The 21,090-nt window shown below is 42.7% G+C and overlaps 1 protein-coding gene across 5 annotated transcripts in view; it reads right to left on the bottom strand.

The window, feature by feature from the left end:
- Smad2 (SMAD family member 2) overlaps positions 1-20,133 on the bottom strand; it is a 64,936-nt gene extending 44,803 nt beyond the window's left edge. The window contains exon 1 of one of the 5 annotated variants that reach the window (XM_085833578.1): positions 19,524-20,133. The gene's annotated coding sequence lies outside the window, so the exon portion shown is untranslated. Of the gene's footprint in view, positions 1-19,263; positions 19,368-19,523 lie in introns of those variants that run through there. The other 4 variants (XM_029471809.2, XM_021150251.3, XM_021150250.3 and 1 more) reach the window with 4 other exon arrangements.
- Positions 20,134-21,090: the final 957 nt, after the last annotated feature.

The raw sequence follows: 21,090 nt of genomic DNA, 5'->3' as shown, positions 1-21,090 counted from the left end.
CAACAGTAAGGAGTGGAGGACACTTACAAATAAAATATATACACACCCAATGTTCACAGAGTTTTACACTTTCATTAAGTGGGGGGGAGGGTATGGGGGACTTTTGGGATAGCATTGGAAATGTAATTGAGGAAAATAATGTAATAAAAAAAATATTAAAAATTTAAAAAAAAGAATAAAGAAAGAAAAGTGATCAAACTTGTAGAAAAAAGCTTTACTAAACACCTCATCTGCTTGAAGAAATCCCTTCAATGCCATCTATCTTAATACCCTTTTCATCTTTATCTAAGGATGCATACAATAAAATTAAGCATATTTTTCTTCCTATATCAACGTGTCAGTCTGTAATATCTTTTATTTTATGTACAGTAACAGGCTTGTAAGAGAACTCTTGCAAGCATCAACCTCAGGTGTCAGCTCTTATTCCCTGAGGAAATGACGAGCTGATTCCTCTATGGTGCCACTTACTTTCCTCACTATGAAAACCATCTGTGGTTCTAAGACTTATGTGTATGGTATCTGATGAGGTCAGCAGTAAGTTACTATGTAAGCACATTTTTGTACTTACCAGAATTAATGTCTTTTCATTTGCTTATTTTTATGCCCTTAGCACCAAATTTTCCTATTCTATGCCAGTCTTTCAAGTAAACAATCAGCTGACTGTTGTTAATTCTGCACGCAGCCTCGCATCCTAGAGTGTAGTAGTGTAGCAGTATGTCCCCATGCATGTCCCCATCATCCTGATCTACTGCATCTATTGTTTCATGGAGTATTTCCAAGAAAGAGATAAAGATGCCAGTAAGACTTGGTTGAAACACAATTTTATCACTATTACTTACTTTTGTAAGTAGCAATACTGCCTCCTGCTGCAATGACTAAGATATGGTACTACCTTAATTTTCCTTAAACAACAACAGCAAAACAAATCTCAGATAGTTATTTTAACCTTTTCCTTAGTAGCCATAAAGGAAGGATACCAGAGCCTAGAATCACCTATTACCCACCATTTGCCTGGATGGTTCAAAAGAAACCTTCAGATTATGGTTGTTTTAAGTCCAGGTACAAAACAGACAATAGAACTGATCTGGACAGCTTGCCTCCTGAGTTGTTTTAAATCTAGAGTTTAAATTTAAAACTTTTACCCTCTGCTTTTCTTTTTCTTCATAAACGGATTCAGGAAGTAACATCTAGTCTCTATGTGAGTTCACATTCTTTCAGTGCTGTCTTCCTGGTGTCACTACTCTTCTATTTGTACAACAGGAGGTCAGCTATACACACTTTAGATTTCAACCTACATCAAGACACTGTATGCTCTACCTGTTGTGACAGCTAGTGACAAACTATTAGTTTGTAGGCTAAGAACATCTTCCATCATCCTTCATGCAATATGATCTCCCTTTAACAACAGATCTATTTATTAGGATTGCTTTCTAACTATAGTCCATCCATTATTAGATTTAATTCTTTAGAAGGAACTTTTCCTCATCAACTAGGGCTATGTGGTTATCCTAAAACACATTTACTTTATTTAAGCTAAGTCAGGTTCAATAGTTAAGTATTTCATTTTAATGTCCATTATGTCTAGTTTCCTGGGGCTGCTGTCATAAATCACTACAAACCCTTATAAGGGCATTTGTCACTAGGTTTGGGGCCTATCAAGAAAATTCAGAACAATCTCATTTCAAGATTCATAAGTGCATCTTTTAAAACCCTTTTATCCAAATAAATTCACACTCACAGGTGTGTGTTTGGAAGGGGGTATGTGTCCATTAGTGAACTCTTAACTCTGACTTAACCTTGTTTCCTTGTCTCTAATACTGAAAATCTTGGTCTGAATGAATACACAGTCACTTGTATTACCTTTATATTACCTTACTATGTAAGGAAAAAAATTCGAAATAATAAGCTCTAGAACTAGGATTACTAGGCAAAGTTTAAGATTTCTTTGCAGCTCTATCTACTGATGATAATAAAAGGCCTGCCTTGAAAGTCACCTAAAATAACTACTTTCTCCAGAGGTATTAGCAGCCTGGGAGAGTTACAAGTCATTTCTGTTACTTAAATTTGACACTCACCATGTCCCTGTTTACACATAACCAGTGTCTGCCCACCCTGCAGGCTTCTTCATCCACAGAGACGGTTCCTCTAGCTTTCTGCCGTCTGTGTTGTTTGCAGCAGACACCTGCCCCCACTCTCACACCACGCTTACATGACGCACAGCACTACTCTGTAACTAGGGATCTGCACCAACTTTACTTCCTGAAGTCATTCTATATCCGTTCATACAGTGAACTTGAAGACAGGCCAAATTAAAGTATCAAACTGAACCACAAAGGTGTGTGCAGGGTGGAGATCCCAGAACATCTAAGAAGAAATGTTAATTATGCTTATTTAATGTCTAGTCTCCCCAGTCTGCAATGTCTCAGCACGTATGGCTGCAGTCGAGTGCAGTTCAGTGGGCAGAGCCTGCAGAACATGAGTGAAGCTTGGGCTTCATCACCAGCAGTGCAAGAAGGGAAGCACAAAGACTCACATGGAAACAAAGATGGAGAATGGTCAAACCAACTTTGAGAATAAAAAGGGAAACCAAATGACCTACATTGCCTTATTTCAAGACTTGGAAAAAAAAAAAAAACTAAATAAAAAACCTGAAAAGCCTTAGTAATTATAGAGTAGGCACAAAGGGAAAGCTTACCATTTAGACGTAACAGTTCGTCCAGAAGAGCCTACTGTTTACAGCCTCCTTCCCACTAAAGGTACCAAGTCACCTCAGGTTTAACCCTTTTTAGTATGTAAATGACAAGCATCTACCACTTCCTCATATCATTCTCCAAGGCTAGGCAGAATCTTAAGCTCTAGGAGGACTGTATTTCCATAACCTTAAAAACTTAAAAAGCACCAACTATAAATTCCTATAAAGTAAGCCATCAAAACTACATAAAACTCACATAAAAGTTACACTAAAAGGTAAGTAGACAAGCCACAGACTGGGGGAAATTTTACAACACATATCTGACAAATGACTATAGTTTAGAATATATAAAACTGAAAAAAAATTGAAAGAAATATAGTTTGCTAAATAAGAGAAAAAATTACAAACAAATTTAATTAAAGAGAGTAATAGAACATACTAGGGGGTGTTAAGTACTACCAACTATCAGAAAAATGCAAATTAGAACCCAAATGACAAACTGTTTCATATCATTTAGGATGGTACTAAATGTTTCGGACAGCACCAAATGTTGGTAAGGACACAGGCTACCTTAGTAGCCTACCACTGCTGTACCAAATTCCCCACACTCATTGCCTCAAAATGGCACAAATGGACTAAACCTAGGTGTCAGTCAGGCTGGGTCCGTCTGTGTGCCTTTCCTTTCTCACTTGTGAGGACAACCCTCTGAGCTCACACCTGCCACCTCCTTTTTTGTCATTAAACCTCTCACTCACATCTAATAAGGACATTGTGACTACATTTAGGGTTTATCCAGATCATCCAAACTAATGACCTCACCTCCAGACTTTAACTTTTTTATATGTACAGAGTCCCTTTTGCCATTCACAGGTTCTGGTCACTGTAGCCTATACATCTGTGGGGAGCATTTGGCCTTCCCTGGAACAATGCCATGCCCTACATCGTGAAATACTGCTGATACAAGCATAAAATGACACAATGCCTTCCTAAAGAGTCATGCATCTCCCCACAATACCATTATACTCCCAGAGACATAGTCAAGAAAAAGGAAAAGGGGGGCTGAGGAGCTGAGTTCCACCCCCAGCACCCACACGATGGAAGGTGAGAACCAGTCCTTCAAGCTGTCCTCCTATAAGCACTCCATTGCACATGCTCCCTGCGCCCCCCCCCCAATAACAAAGGTAGAACAAACTCTTCAAAGAGAAATAAAACCATGCCCCAAAACAAGGACGTGTACAAACTAAGAATATAGTGACACAGGGCCTGTAATCTCAGCCCTCAGGTGACTGAGAGTCAAGGCTAACTTCAGAAAAACTCACTGGTGGACAGGGACTGGAAGTATAATGGTATTGTGGGGAGCACTGACAGCTTTCACAATTTATAGACACCAAAAAAAAAAAAAAAAGCAAATGTTGCAAATAAGATCCTGTACCTTTCCTTAGCAATTCAGTAGACTCAGTGGGCAGGTAGGTTTTGCTCAGCTGGGGAGTTGTAAGGCAATAAAGAAAACAATCAGAATGCAACAGGAGCTGTTAAACTGTCAACAGGGGCTGACTAATAAAACATAAGCAAGTACCATAATGTATCAAGCTTCATTAGACAAAAAGGCAGACATATAAAACCCCATCAGACACATGATAACCTTCATACCCAGAGCAGGAAGCAAAGGGTACGTTTGGCACGGTTGTGTTCCTACTGTCCCATAAAGTATGCTCTTGGGAAGCCAACTGTATAATGCCATGTGACACAGTCTCTTCCTAGCATAGAGAACATGATCAATTCAACCTTTGGAAGGGAGGGGGTACCACAGAAGTGACACCAGAGCAGAAGTATCAAACAAACAGCCCACAGGCTAAGAGTCCACCATGTCTTCTTAGGTTACCAGTTTTGGAGCTAATAACTAGTGTGGATACTGGAAGCATGATCAGAACATGGGGGCAGTTAAAGCCAAGTTGGCTTTGTGCTTATCAAAAAGACTGTTAAATTAGTAATTTCAGAAACAATTTATATGACTTAATAATGTCCAACTGGATGTAGGCACTTATGATTCAAAGGCTTTGCTTCTTAGTCTGGCAGGCAGTATGCACAGGTATGTTCAAGACCATTGGGAACACCAGGGGGCAGCTTTCCAGAACCAGGCCCCAGGATCAGTTTATACATGCTATCAGACTAGATGTACCAGTCACACAGCTAGGGCCACATAAAATACAGTAGAACCGGAGAGGCCAGAAAGGGCACACGGACAGGCAGACCAAGCTTAGCAGACAAAACTGCAGGCAAGTCAAACCCAAGACTTGCCTCAAGGCCAGCCTGTTATGCTACTGAGAATTTAATCTTTCAGGATAAATCATCTTTCTGGGTTAGTGACTGATCTCTGTGCCTGTGAAAAACTGTTAGAAAAAGAAAAGTTCTTAAAAGTTTCTATACTTGTGAAGTGGAAACTTCTAGTTTCTTTGGAAAGTTATGTCAAATGATGTTTTGCTGGGGCACACAGGTGAAAGAATGTTTTGATATAAAAAACACACGAAAAGGCCCAGGATGCAGGAGTATAGCTATGACCCCACAGACAGTGGGAGAAGAGCACTGAGCATTGGTTTGGTTTGCTCCGCCTTGCTATTCTTTGCTAACAACACACTTTTATGTATTGGTTTGCCTTAAATAGCACTGTTGAGCTTAACATGTGATAATGCAGCCTAAGAACTGCTCACAAGGTTCCTGCAGCAGCTTGCTGTTTCTGCCACCTCTCCTCAGGCTGGCTGGTGAGCCTAGTGGCTTCCAGGACTGATGCTGCTGCCAGTTCATTCCCAGTGTCCGTCTGCCTGCCTAGAGGCCTGGTCTGCAGCCGCTGAGTCGTATTTGGTGTTTGCCATGGGACTGAACTGCTGCCCAAGAAGCCTGAGCTCGCCCCTGAGAACTAACCACTTCCGCACATCCCAGTAATCGCTCTCTTCCACTACCTCTGCTATCGTGGAGTAGAGGACAGGTTGACCCTTATTAAAAGTAGGTTGCAAAAATCTGTGCCTATAACTTTGAATTCAAATATTGCAGTCACAAAAATTTAGTCAAAACACAAATGAAAATTAAACTTCTTGACCATTAGCAAAAACTCAAGAGATTCTCCTTATTATCAGAAAAATCCCAGCAGATTCTTACTATTAGGAGTGAAGATATGAAATGAAGACAACTTAAATTTAAACCTGTTTTGGGTTATCTGAATCACATGACCTGTGTGGTCATGTATCAGTGTCCCTTATTTTACCAGATCAATTATGACAATCTGGAACTAAGAAAACAGTTACCAGCAACAACTTTCCCTATCACAGTAACCAGGCTGGCTGACCCTCTCTGGATGATTTTTACATTATATCCTAACATTTTTCAGCAATACTAATTAAAATATTGGATGGTCACTTATTGTACTTTAAATAAAAAGTATTTAGCCATTGCTTGAAATGAAAATGCATTGAAAATTAAATGAGAAGACATGGCAATTTGTTCCAAGTTAAATACAAATGTAACAAAAATAAAACTCAACGTCTAATCATACTACAAAAATATGACGTGTCATTTACAGAACAGAAAGGTTTTCTTCAATAGCATGGCAGCAAGCGCACTGCTAGCTTCTGCGAGAACTAAGTTCAAATGCTACCTGTTTCTAATTCCTGCAATACATGATACTTCTATAATGCAATGACAGCCTTGATGCCAAAGACAGTTTAAAAACTATCTTAGTAAAACTAAGAGTCCCAGATTACTCACTGGAAAGTTTCGATCAGGTAAGGTCTAACTATCCTGAGATTCTAGCAAAGTCTTCTAATTATTAATCGTTCCCTCCTAACTCTAGCAAACAGCATTATCTACATACTTTATTGAACCATGATTCCTTTTTTATGCAGTATTCAACTGTTCTTTTTTTTAAACCGTTTTTGATGTAGATGATACCTGAGAATATGCATTCTTTAAAACAACAACAACAAAAACCTCCCCAAATGACTAGGGTGGTTTTTCATGCTCTGATCTTATCTTCTGGGCAAGTTCCATATAAAAACCCTACAGAAGATCAATTAGAAGTGCAGTACCTTTGGGAAGCATGTGTATGAAAGCATGGTATTTGCAATTATTTTGGACTGGATATCCATCAACATGTCACTGATTTTTTTTTTCCACAAAGGTCTCATACATTTTGCTAAATGTATTCCTCCAAGCATCATTATTATTGAGATAGATGCTTTTTTAGAAAAAAAAAAAACAAAAACAAAAACCAGTTAAGGTTCTGAGAATCTGTCGCTGTAGGCAGAGCAGGTTTAGGACGTGCAAGGAGAACTAAGTTCCATTCCCACAACACACACTTTATATTAAATACTCTCCTTGACCCATTATGAAATGTTAGGATTGTGCAATAATCAAACACAAGGCAAGCCAAGTATAGTTAACACGCTCTAAACGTCTCTCTAATCCATTCCCTCAAGGGACTTCTCAGGAAGAACTCTCCTGTCTGCTATGGGTTCTGTCACAAAGTTTTGTTCACCTTAGAAGCTTATGTTGATCCTCAAACTCTGGTCAACTGGCTTTCTTCACTCAATGATACAACTATCTGTGCTAGTCTATACATAAATAAGATCTCTATCCTTGCCTGCAGCTGCTTGAGTTCCTGTTTCCCACACTTAGGGAGTCCTACAGATAGTCTGGTACATATGCTTTTCTACACTATGTGAATGCTGTCCTGCAGCAACTACTTTGAAACTTTAACTGAGAGTCCCATGGCAAACACACTTCACATTACAACCTAATGTGCATCCATGCCCACAACTCTTCAGAGACATTCCCTATATGCTGTACTCTCAAGAACCATGACTGCGTAGGAGCAGCAAGGTAGCAGATCCTAAGACCTGCCAATTCTAGAAAATCAAAAGGAAAAAGACAGGTAACACATTTTGATTCTATGTTTCTAATATTTTAAAAACATAATAAAGCCATTACCTTGAAATATACTATCTGCAAGGAGAGATGGTACAGAGAACACACATGTCCAATTTTACCAAGTTCTACCAAAGTACTTAACCAACTGCCAATCCTCCAGAAATCATGAGCCTTTTCAATTATTACTAATACATGACACACTGGACCTTCTAAATGTAGTTGTTGGAAAGGTTTCATATACAGGGGTCACATGTGATAAGGAGCTTGGGGACATCTGCCACTGCTGACTATCCAGGATTCTATTCCTAGCAACCCTTGGTTCATAGTCACTATCTTTTGTCTTAATTCATAACATCACATATATATTCAATTACATAAACTTTATATGTCTCCAGTCAGCAAGTGATTTTTGAAGGTCTTTTGTATACTTTAACATTTCACACCAATGTGTTCAGATGTATCAGCCAGCTACTCTAAGGGTTGTTTAGTGGTCACTTCTACCTTTAAGATCATCCCATGTGATTTGCCTTGTACTTGTCTAACATTTCACCTCTAGTAGCCAAATAGGAATGGATTTATACATATAGTGTCCTCCTCAATACAATGTGTTTCTGGGCTCTTTGGTTTTCCTATGGTAGCATACACCCAAGGCAAATACCACTATACCTTAACCACTAAAGCTACATGCTACATCCAGGTATGTGCTTCCTTCTTGCCTCTCTAGATGCTCTCAGCTGCTGCTTCAGCCATCATATCTTCCTGTGGCTATAGACACACACCATCCCATGATAGAGGCTCACTTTTTCTGGATCCATAAACCATTCTGACTCATCAGAAGCCCCTCCTTCTGTAAGCTGCCTTTATCACAGCAATATAAAAGTAACTAATACAACACAAGCTTATAGATACATTTAATTTCCAGCATTTTATATTTTCTAATTTCTATATATGTATTCACGTTTTTCTCATCCTTCCCTACGAGCAATTTTTTCTTCATTTCTATCTACTTACCCCAACTGACTTATCAAACTACACATTCTATTGTAATTCTTCAAAGGGTGACTCTTACATCTATTTAATGGGAAGCCTGACCTCATCAGTGGATTTCAGGTAAAGAGAGCAGCCTACTAAAAGGCCTAATAAAAGTAACTTTGAATTATAATAATAAAGGATCCAGATATACTGTCTTACATAGCAGATCTCAGCTACAAGGATGCTACAAAGGATGGTCTCTCAAGCCCACAGGTTCAAGATGAGCACAACCCATACTTCCCTTTAAAAATACATGAATTAAAAAAAAAAAAATCTTGTAAGACTAGGTAAGGAAAATGGCATATAGTTAATAGGTAAGAAATAAATATAACTGTAAATAACTTAGAAACTATTACCTCTAGGTTGGCTGTAGGGGAAGCTAACTCACAAGATTTTACTACAGCTACAACTGGGGGTCAGGAAGGAGAAAATAAAACTGAAGGCTGTGAGAACTGATCCTTAGGGAAATCTATCCTTAAAAGTAATTCTCGAGCTCTCTCTAGGTAACTAACTGCCTCTGTCTCACTGTTCTGTGGTAAAACACAAGCCCAGACCAGGGACTGGCTGGGCACCACTGAGAACAGAGTCAATGAGCACAAGTACACACTAAAGACGCTCCCAAACCCTGTACCGTTGGCATCTGCCTCTTAAACATGAGTAGCCAGACTTCTACCTTGATGTCAGATTCTTAAGACTCTTCAAGAAAGTATCAACCAAGCTCAAAGAAGACATACACATAACTACTCCTGAGAGCATACAAACAGCCCACTCAGCTCCCTCGTCCATAAAACTTAAAGGGACAAGCTTCCCCCACAGCTCCTGTTTCTGTCCAGCTTTCTGTCCCTTCTTAGTGAAGCAATCACAGACTATCTAAAGAAAAGTGGCAAATGAAAACAGAAAAGGGGAGCCTCAAGAAAACTGAGATTGCATAGAGGGAAGAGAAGTCAACCATCAAGACAGAGCAGTTAAGACAGCAACACCGAAGCAGAGCAGCAGTGCTCAGAGGGTGAGGAGAGAAGAAGAAATCCAAGTGTAAACTTGATTTCTGTACGAAGGCAGAGAATGGGAAACAGAAAAATCACACACACACACACACACACACACACACACACACACACACACAGAGCAATAGATTGAGAAGAAGAAAAATATATGAAAACTCCCCAATCTCATTATCAGAAAGAGCAGAAAGGTGAGAAAAACAGGAGGGTGAGGCACAAAGTCCAAATAGGAGTTCTAGAAAGACAACAGAGGTGACAGAGAGGAAGGGCCAAAGACGCCAAGAAAACTGCCTGAAACTATACAGGTGCTTCCACATAGAAGGCCCACCAACCGCAGCACAGCAAATGGTCACAACTCCCCTGGCCCCACAGCTAGTGACAACGAAAAGTTACAATGCCAATACAGAGTCTTAAGAATCTGACAAAGTATGACCGTTAAGAGGGTTAACTGAACAACTATTGCCAACCTGAGTTTCTCTTCTAGCAATCAACTGGCTTTCACTATGGTTTGCTTTAGTGGTGGTCGTGCTGTTGAGTGTACTTTCAAACGCCTCTGTCCATTGTAATCTTCAGAGGATTGTCCATTTGAGTCCTTTACCCATCTTTTAGGGGGTTTTGGTCTAAAATTCTTTAAATATGCTGAGTAGAAAACCTTTATAAGACATACTATTTCCAACTACAATCTCATTTTGAGAATTATCTTACACTTTCTTTTCTTTGATGCACAAACCCTTTTAACTTTCATAAAGTCCAGTTTACCTTTTCCACTGTACACATGCCTGTTGTGTCATTCAGAGCCACAGCCACACCTCCGGTACGAAGTGGGCTCAGCTCTGCTTTGGCCACTCTTTCTCCTTCAGCCCCTTGTGCTTCTGGAAGGCCTTCTTTGTAATTACTGCTCTGGTTAGGAGTATTAAAAATACTGAGATGGTCTACAGCTGTGTTTTACACCTATGTCTTCAGAGGCCTTGTAGTTCATCGAAATCCACACTGACCAGTTATTTTAAGAGCTGCCAAGCCTGTGTCGGCTAAAGACCATCATACCAGACTGCAGACCAACATATGGAAGGAACTAGTAATAAGACTGACATTTCTGCACAGTCAAACTGCAGGCAGGAGAGAAGAGGGAAATTACTTTATACTTCAATTCCCTATTTTGTACTATATACGTAACTATTACCTATGTAAAAGATAATTAAATTACCTTTCCTTAAGACAGATACTGGTGGCCTACTGGTCTAACTCTAAGAGATAAAGCTGTGCAGGTACTCAGTGAGTACAGAGGACCATCCCCTGCAGCACTAGTTCTAGTCTCCCAAGACTGAAAGGAACTTAAATGTCCACCGTGAACAAGCGTTCTGGTGGAATGGAAGACTGTCACACACTCAGGGTAAAGGCATTTGCCATCAAACCTGAGGAGCTGAGTTACTCCCTAAATTTAACTCCTATGTAGACGGAGAACCAACTTCTCTAAGCTGTCCTGTGACATTCAGAAGTATGTAACATACATGTGCATGCACAAGTGTAAATATGAACACAGCACACACACAATCCCAATGTTGACATCACCAAAACAAAAGGCATTCACTATGAACTGACATAAAGCAACCTACAAGATGAACTTCCAAGTCCAATAGCTGGCCATATCCGCTAAAAGGCAGTACTTGTCCGAGTGTGCTTAGAGGTGAACACAAGCTCGGTAGCACTGTTTGCCTCTGCAAAGGCAGATGAGTGACAGGGACCAACACATCTTACATGTACATCATGCCACATTTAACTGTGGTTGTACTTTCTTTTTACATTTGTTCTGCTTCACCTTCTAGTGATATGAAAATCCAGCTGAAAACTAGTGTTTCCTAGTCCTCTACAGGCGGGGCGTCTCCCAGAAGCAGACTGTTTCAAACACTAGAAGAAGCTTTCATTTTGACCTACTTTTTCTACTATCTCTCAGCTAACACGAGAAACTATGTAGTCTATTTTATCTGACATGTCTGTGTTTGCAGTGGGAGAAATGGGCCTAACCTGTGTCTGTTCTGTCAGTTTATGTCACCACAAGAAATCGAGATTAGGTATGACTGCACATACCTCTAAGCACATACCACTGAGCCCCAAAGGGCTGAGTCAGGAAGATCCCAAGTTCCTATCCTGGACTACACAGGGACTCTGTCTGGACAAAGTAAATAAGCACACAGCATTGGGATAAAGTGGCTCATTCAGGCCAACAGCCACGAAGACAGCACAGCCAGGAGAAAATACCTCAAAACTTGCCATTTCATCTTGGAGAAGAGGGAAAATCTGGCAAGAAAAATTCTTGGCAAAAGCTGAAATGGGGAAGAGAAGCAGGTGGTAAATACAGAAAGCAAGTGCAGGGCTGGAGAGATGTCTCAATAGTAGAGCACTTGTCTAGCATGTAAGAGCCTTTAGGTACAGCCCCAAGTACAGAGAGGGAGAGAAAAACCAAATATAAATTGTTCTTTTTAAAGCTATGAAAGGAAGAGAAATTTCAAATATCTTTAAATGGCAGAGGAATATAAAGTATTCCCTAACACATACATGAATTTTTACTTCAATAGACTCTGGAGCTGGGAAGATGGCTCCGTGGGTAGGAGCACAAGCATGAGGGCTGGAGTCTGATTCCCAGCACCCATGGACAAAGGTCTGAACCAGCTGTGGAGGGGGATAAAACAGGGAGTTCCAGGTTAAACAGAGGAAATAAGGCAGAGATGGGCTGAGTTAGACAACTGATATCCTCGAGGCTCTGGCCTGTACATAGGTGCATGGGTGCATGCATGCACGCACACACACAGAGGAAAAGAACCAATTCCAGGGCCAATCATGTGTTCTGATGGTCACATGAGCACCTTGCACTCACTCCCACACCATACACACAACAATAAATAAAATAACAATGCTTAAAAAAAAAAAAGAGTTAATCCTGGAAAAAAAAAAAAGCAATGCTTAAGAGAAACTCAAATATGTTAACCACAACAAAAAAAAAAAGAAAAGAAAAAAGAAAAGACAAGACAAGACAATGATGAATGCCTTTAGAATACTAAAAGCTGAAATGGAAATACCATAAAAATCCTTATTTTAGACTGTTGGTAATGTATGTTCAAACACAGCACACTAAGCAGAGAAAAACATCACCAACGATCTGAAATTTCCTGTGTTAGTCAAAGAAATCACTGGTAATGAGGCAATAAGGGTTTTAAAAATTAAAATGCAAAGCTCAATGGAAGTGCTTGCTTAGTAGATTCAATCACTACCACCAGCGCCCCCCCCCCATTAAAATGTGTATTTTTAAAAATTGAGAACCAGATTTCTCAATTTTCTAAGTAATAAGGTTCTTTCCAAAGTTTTACATTAGTAAAGGACAACACCAAATGGAAACCCAAGCCAGTCCCCTGGAGGACGGTGGTTCATACGCCTTCTAACCAAGCAGAAAACGTTCACAGGTGCACTGTCATGGACTGCTACAACTGAGTGTGGGTCTGGCCATTAGTTCAGTGACTATCCACCTCACTTAAGGGTGAGCTCTGTGTAGACAAGTGTTCCATTTAATTCAGTGAACAGCCTCCTGACACAGGGAGCACTGTGTAGACATCTTGTTCCATACTGGCCGAATTTACACCTTTAATAGACTGCACAGAAGCTGCATCTCAGCTCGTAAGAATCAACTTCCCCATATCATAAATGTGCACCAACACAAGACTGCACAGGCCCAAATGCAAGTCAGCAGAGTGCCGTGCATTCTCAATGGCCTTCCCGGGTCCCAGGCTGGTCTTGTCTTACTCCTGAAGCATTACCTAGTACCACATCAGACATGCAGTACAAGTTTGTGGGCTACAAATTCACCTAAGCATATCTAAAAGCAGTTGATGCCACAGAACCTCCTACAACGGTGACAACGGTCTCTACTTGTGATGCCTTATACAGCAGCCAATACTTGTAATATTGCCGATTAAAGTTAACTAAAATAATACAGAATTTAACTTCAGTCCCTCAGTCTCACCATCTGTATTTCAAGTGCTAAGCAGGCACCAGAGCTGGCTGCTACCTGACAGATACAGAAACACAAGCTTGATTTTGTTTGAATCTTTTCACAGTCTATTCTTCCTTCCTGAGTACATTAAACCTACAACTACCCCACCCGAAAAAGGAAAAGAAGCTGGGCTTTGCAGATAACTCAAAGACAGACTGGCCTTCCTTCCTTCAGAGGCAACGTCTCCTTACTATTGCTTTATAGACTCAGGCCAAGGAAATCCCAGAGTCTCAAAAAAAAAAAGTCAATCTAGAAAAATCATAACAGTTTCACATTAAGTTTCAAATTTTAACAACAAATTGAGAATTTGTTTAGGATATTGTCATGGGTACAACCATAAAGACAGAATGTCTGTAGAGGCCAGGAAGCCAGAAAGGAAATGCAGGGAATGAGGAGGTGGTGGAGAGGATTAACAGAACTAATGATGTATAAACTAGTCATATGGAATCCTATTTTATAAGCCAATTTACCTTTCCATAAGTTGTTATCAGGGAGATTCCCAACCCTCTGCAAAACAACAAAACAAAATAAATAAAAAACAAGCTATTCCCATTTGTCTAAGTTGACCACCAGAATTAAGAATTAGATGATTATTGTCAGAGACATCACATAATTTATTTCAGCACATAAAGATATCAAGCTATAAACTGAGCTAGAAGCTTCCCCCTATCAAGATAGTTTTTATAGTTCTGAAAGGCAGAGAAAAGTCACCCACTGTTTGACCCAGCTATAAGCCTTGAAACCTACCAACCTTCCAGGAAGATGTACCCACAGGTGCAACAGTGGCATGACCGTTCCAGGGATAACCAACTGATTCCTGGTGCTGTACATCTCATCAAAAGCCATGACTAGAGAGGTCACAGGCCGTAAGGAAGAACCTACTACTTGTGTTTTGCTAAATGGGCAAGGTATCAAATTGTCTTCAAATTCTTACAACTAGCTTCTATAGTGAGTTGGGGTGATGGCTAATGCAGAGATCACAATCTGTCAGCGTGCTCAGAACAAGAGATCTGCTGAGACCAGCCCTAAACAGGACATCTATTTCACCTTCCTCCAAGGCTCAGACATCATCAGTGGAAGAGGACAGGAAGGAGCACTGCAGAGGACGGATTTGCTGGGAGGGGAGGGGAGAAGTAAGGGATGACAACGAGGGGGTGTTTTCAAAGGACACTACACTTGTATAAAGCTGTAAAATATTTTCTTAAAACAAATATGAAAACACACCAAACCACCAGGCAACTGTCCTAAGAGAAGATTCAGTTACAACTGAACAATACCAACTGAGCTACAGAAAGAGCTACTCACACTGTAGGATGTGAGGCAAGTATGGAGATCACAGAACCACTCTAACATGTCTAGCTACCTGGACAAACTTGAGGCAATGTCTAAATCCAACTGACTTAGTAAAATTATATTTTTTATATCAAATTACTGAAGTGACTTAGAACCATGTTTAATGACATAAATCTAGAATCATAACTGAAGGCATCACCACAACATGTAGAGAAATAACCAAAACTGATCAGTGGCAGTAAGACTAGTTTCTTTAATACAGCTAACCCAGGCAAGGCTGGCTTCCTTACTAGAAGGTCACCAACAATGATCTGATAGAGAATTTGAAAATAACCCTGAGGTAGAAAGGAGGACCCAAATAAATAAAGTCATCAGACATAGTGGCTTATACTTGCAATCTTAACATTTGGTAGTCTGTATCACCGAGTTCAAGGCCATGCTGGTTTACATAGAAAGTTTGATCTACAGAGAGAGACCATGTCTCAGTAAGTAATTTTTTTTTCCAAAAAAAATCAAAGCTAGTGATATGAAGAAACCCCTATCAGAGTTGGGTGAATTGTCACATTGCTCTATCCAGGAAATTTCTAGCATACTGTCTCTTAAAGCCTGAGTGAAATTCTTTCACCTGATACCAGCAGGCTAACAAAACGGATGGCCTCCTGTCAAGTGTGATCCAGCACTGTATCTCTAAGGTCACCTTTCTTAAGTGCTGGCTAGCAGAAAGTCTTTTCAGTCTGAAATCAGAGCTCTCTCAGACAAGATACTGTGGGTCTTTCATGAAATCCTTAGCTACAGCACAATGCTCCATCACCCACTTGTTAACCATCCTGAATAATCATGTAGGTATAGTAAGTAGATAATAAGGTCTTAAAAAGGTTTTCCCAAACCAATTCTAAGCTAACTGATGGCCATTTACTGCTAGGCTTTCAGGTCTGGTCCTGCTCTGGATGCCACAGGCGTGCTAGTGGAGCTATGGGTACTTGCTTTGTGTCTACAAGATTATCTCTATTATCCTCTCCAGGCTGTTATCTGCTTTCTCTTAACAAAGGACAGAGAGCTTCAAGTTCCCCCACTGTCCTGTCTACTCCTCACCACACCCTGTTAAGCCTCCCACACTACCATCATCTACTAGTTTCAATCTACTGTGGACTTAGATGCCAGATAACTCTGCTAAGAACATTTTAAATAAATACCATCAGGTTTTAACTAAAACTGAAAGGATTCCCCTATGCTTTAAGGTACAAACTTGGACAATTAGGCTCAAGGCCTGGTTGCTCAATTCCATTTCACCATTTATAAGAGGTCAGGGACAATGGTGCTGGCAAATTATCTGCATTAAGAGCCCAGAAAACTAACCAAAGGGCAAGAACTTTAACTTGAGAATCTGTCTCAAAAAATGTTCTCAATCTTCTAACTTATCTTTTAGCAACCTTAAGAGTAAGAGGTAGTTTTCCCACTTTTAGTAAAAACAAAAGCTAAGACTTGGAAGTTTAATTCATCCAATACCATAACCAAGAAACCAAATATCAGCCTTGGGCTTTGATTCCAAACTCCATTATGTGACTTGCTGCCCAGTCTGTATTCTTGGCTTAACTATTTGCATACAATACTCCTTTCACTGGAACCCAAATGACTCAAGTTCCTTTTCTTTCCTAACCACTTTCTTTAACTACAGGGCAATGGTTAATCAGATTGAGACCAAATTAAGCTGGGCAACTGTACATCTGCTCCACAAGCATGCTTCTCAAAGATTAGCTGTATCTCCAGTTTGAATGAAAAGTGGCAGGCAGTGCCCCTACCCCAACAAAGAGCTTATTCTCAGTGACAGGAGCTAACACAGCCCATCGCCCTAGTGCCACCCTCTACACTTGACAGAAAGCAAGCAAGTATAAGGCAGGAAGGGACTCTGGATGGATTTATTGAATGCTCAAGCTCAACTTAGGCTCTAATATAATTAACTTTCTTACTTTGGGGCCTTGGCCACAAGACATGGAGTTCTCATTTCCCTAATTCCACTGAGGAGTAGTGGGGTGACTAGCCACAGAACGTTTGTTGTGTAAGTGTTACCTGTCCAATAAAGTGACTCTGAATTCTCTATAGTCAGTTTCTGATACACCTTTGCAATACTTAGTAGAAAACCTCTTTGCACTTACAGAAACCAAGGGCCTAAAACTGTCTCTTCTGCTTTTACTCAGACAAAGCATCTAAAAAGATATGCCTCTCTCCACCCTCTAAAAAGGATTCTTGTCCCAAGAATATGAATAAACCTCCATCTGCCAGACTACACTATATACAGCTGCTGCATGCGTCACAAAAGCACCTGTATGAAGAGGCTGCTGCAAACATGCGGTTCTGGTCCAAACAATTAAACCAACGGCATCCAAGCCAAGCATGAAGGGAACCATTAGGCCCAAAAGTCAAATCTAAAAACTCAAAAGGCCTCAACCACCAGTTCTGCAGCTAACCTAGTTAAGTTTACTTGTCTGTTCACCCAGCCTCCCTCGTGCAAAGTACTGACTACAGCAACATGTTCTATATGCATCAAAATGAGAGACCTCTTGTTCTACTGAATTAGTATTCTCTTTGTCCACATGAAGGAAAGGGCTATATAGAAAACCATCCCCAATATTCCTAATGAGAGTTAAATCACACAACCAAGCCTGACAGGAAATTACGCTGCAGTTTCTCCCAACACTCACTTTATGAGCCATACAGATTGCATAGCTATTTAGTGACAAGTACTTCAGAACCCTAAAGACCACACTTTGCTGAACACCTACAACACGAATCACTTTATGTGTAGCTATAAAACAGGAAACAACAGTATTTAAGAGCAGTGTCTTGCTAAGGAACACAAGAGATGTTTGTAATCCCAGTTCGGTCATTAAGCCTGGCCAGTGAGGACCCTTAAACTTAATTAAGTTAACTGGATTTTAACATTAAGCATGTACCTGGGCACTCAGCTTTTAAAAGTCCACGAATCTTCTCATCACCACAGGTAAGTTTATGCAAAAACAAAGAAATTTTAAAAGTAACATCAATGTTACTTTATGGATTTAACATAAACATTTGCCAAATGATCTAATGGGGGGAGGGAACCCTCTTTATGGAGCTGTTTCATAGCTAAATGGGAGAGGGGAAAGAAAGAAAAAAAAAAAAAAAACCTTAAAACTATAATACATTTTGCTTCTCCCATGTCTGGATTCCATCTGCTTCACTAACTCATGGATTGAAACTATTCCAACTTCGTTTTAACTACTTAACACTCCTCTGTAAAGGGGAAAATTGCTTTTTACAGGAACCAAAGTAAACTAATAGGAAAGATATTTCCAGCACGGCAGCAAATGCATTCTAGTGTTAGGCTCAAGAGAAAAATCCTTTCCATCAGTGTTATGGGGTTAACTCAGGAAATCAGAAACAAGAAATTTTGGAAATTGACATACCAGGATGCCATTTTTTGTAAAGATAATCTTCAGATAAATTTGCCTGATGGTTCATTTATTTACACGTCGTTTCATTAGTTACAAACATCGCCATTTGGAATGTCCTAACAAGGAATGACAATAAAGCGGGATGCTGCTGCGAAATTATTTTCACCTGGGCATTTTTTGTTGTTGTTGTTATTGGCGTGACAACAAACAGGTAGTGTTTGCCTTTAAGTGTAAAAGGAATGAATAACAAAACCAACCTCGATTTTTGTTTTTCTTTTGTTTAGATTCAAAAGGAAACCATAACACGCAAGGGTAAGAGGACAAAAGTACCTGGCCCAAGGACAGTATCCCTAGAAGAAAATAAATCCAAGCACCGATTGTGAAAACCAATCTGAAATAAGTGCACTCAATTAGCATGCTTCCTAAAGGCGTGTGATTAGAAACTAATAGGCTGTACCCACGGAGCAACTTTCCCAAGTGCGTGGAGGATGAGCCCGGGCAACCTCAGCCACGAGCGTGTTTCTGAGTACACACAGTGATTCGGAACCCGCGACTGTTACGGTTAACAAAGGCCACAGGAAAGGAAAAAAAAAAAAAAAGGAAAAGTATAAGCAAAGTACCACACGCCCCTAACTCGGCTCCGGGGCCATTCTGCAAGGCACAGATCGAGAGCGGCCGCGCGCCGGGACAGAAGCGGGCCGCAGCCAGGCTGGGCGGGGCGGGGGCTCGCGGCCCTGCCCACGGCGCCGACCCCGGCCCGCGCGCCACGGCCCGCCGCCACACCCCACACGGGCGGCCACGTGACCCGGCCCCGCACACTCCTGCCCGGTTCCCCCGGCGCCCCGGCTTTACCTGCACCCAGCGCCTGGTCCCGGCCCGTCCGAGCCGGGCCCCGGACCTTTTGTTCCTTCCTCTTCCGACGGGCTCCGCGCTGCCGGAGGAGTGGGCGCGCGCAGGCGGAACTGCGCCGCGGGCCCCCGCCCCGCCCCCAGGCCCGCGCTCGCCGCGGCCGGCCCGGGAGGGCGCCGCCCGCTCCGCTCGGCGCGGCCCCGCGCCCCGGCACCGCCCGCACCCCGCGCCACCGCCCTCCGCCCCGGCCGCCGCGCACCTACCTCCGGGCGGCTCGCTCGGCGCTCGCGAGCTGCAGGCTTGCTTGGCGAGCTGCTCCTCCACCGCCGCGCGCGGTAGCCCCGCCTCCCTCCCCGAGCCGCGGGCCCCGCCGATTCGCCGGCGCAGCCCCGGGCTGGCACCCTGCCGCCCGCTGATTGGCGCCCGCGGCCGCCCGTTAGGCGTGAGGCACGCCGGCCGAGCGGGCGCGCACGGAAGACGGAGGGAGCACGGCAGGGACGGAAGGAGGCCGGGCGCCGCGGGCAGGGCCGGGGGCCGAGCGGGGCGCTGGCAGGCGCGGGGCGCCGCCTCCCGCCTCCGGCCGGACCGGCGGCGCGCGCAGCCAATCAGCGACCGGGGAGCCCGGGGTGTGAGCACCGCGTCGGGGGCCTGGAATCGGAAGGGAAACGTCGCTCGCTGATTGGTTCCGCCTTCCCCGTCGAGCGTGAGGCGAGGCGAGGCCGGGTGGGTTGGTACGCCCGCGGTTGCGCTTGAGTTCGTGTCCGGCGCGCTCCCACCGGGCTCGTGGAGGATCGCGGAAGGCCGCGCGGCGTGCCACGCCCGCAGACCCCCGCCCCGGCGCCTCTGGGTGGAGCGCCGCGGCTAAGCCCTCGCCCACCTCCGTCGTGAGGCCGGAATGGACACGTGCTCGGGCCCGGGCCCGCCCTCAGCCGGGTCTGAGCCGCTTGGGCTGGCAGAGCTCTGAAGCAGTCTGGGTGCTGGCCGCTGAGGGGCGCGCCCTATGCAAATGAGTGGGCGGGGCCTCGCGCTTGGAGGGGGGCGGGGGCTGGTGGCGAAAACCGCGGAGCTGGGGTTCTTGTCTGTGCGGTTGGTGTTAGGGCTGGGCAGCTCCTGGGTGTGTTTCTCCAGCCCGAGCCGTGGGTTCTGAAGTAGAAGTATTAGTGCTACACACTTCGAATGCTCATTGTGAAGTGTGAACACCTATGCGTGTGCTCCTTGATTTGCTGGCTTCTCCCTACCACATTTTTCCTTCGCTGTGCCCCTGTTCCTAGACTTTTCTCACCAAGTTCCCAAATTTGAGACTACTCAGTGGGGTGACCAGGTTGATTTTAACTCAACCCCGGCAGATGAAAGACTGTGTTAGGATAATAAACCTAAATTTGAAATGCCTCTTTCAGGTTGCTCGTGGTAAAATACAGTTTCGTTGGTCGTGCCCACCTATACCTACCTACCTCTTCATAGGATTCCTGGGAGAGGCGAGCTAATCCAGCAAGCCTCACTAGCACTCCAGAGCAGTGTAGGAGTACCAACACAATAGTGCTTGAAGCAGTTTAGCGTGGAGCATGCTCTCTCCTCAGATGTGAGGGCATCCCAGAGCAGGGGTCTGTATGTGGACCTTGAATTATTTGCTCTTCCCTTCAGACATACAGGATTTTTAAAATAGGCTTTCAAAATCTTCACCACTATTCTTATGGGAAAGATGGGGCTCACCCCAGATGTAAGCCAGTCATAGTTTTGAACGCAACTCTAGTCCAAATCCAAGACCTTTGACAGAGTGGTACATACTTACATGATCGTGATACCAACTTACATATTATAAATGAAAAATGT

The sequence above is a fragment of the Mus caroli genome, unplaced genomic scaffold (genome assembly GCF_978045245.1).
Source record: "Mus caroli unplaced genomic scaffold, Mus_caroli_1 scaffold_19, whole genome shotgun sequence".
In the NCBI taxonomy this organism is placed as follows: domain Eukaryota; kingdom Metazoa; phylum Chordata; class Mammalia; order Rodentia; family Muridae; genus Mus; species Mus caroli.
Note: the sequence above shows the minus strand (reverse complement) of the source record. Positions and strands in the feature narration are given on the sequence as shown.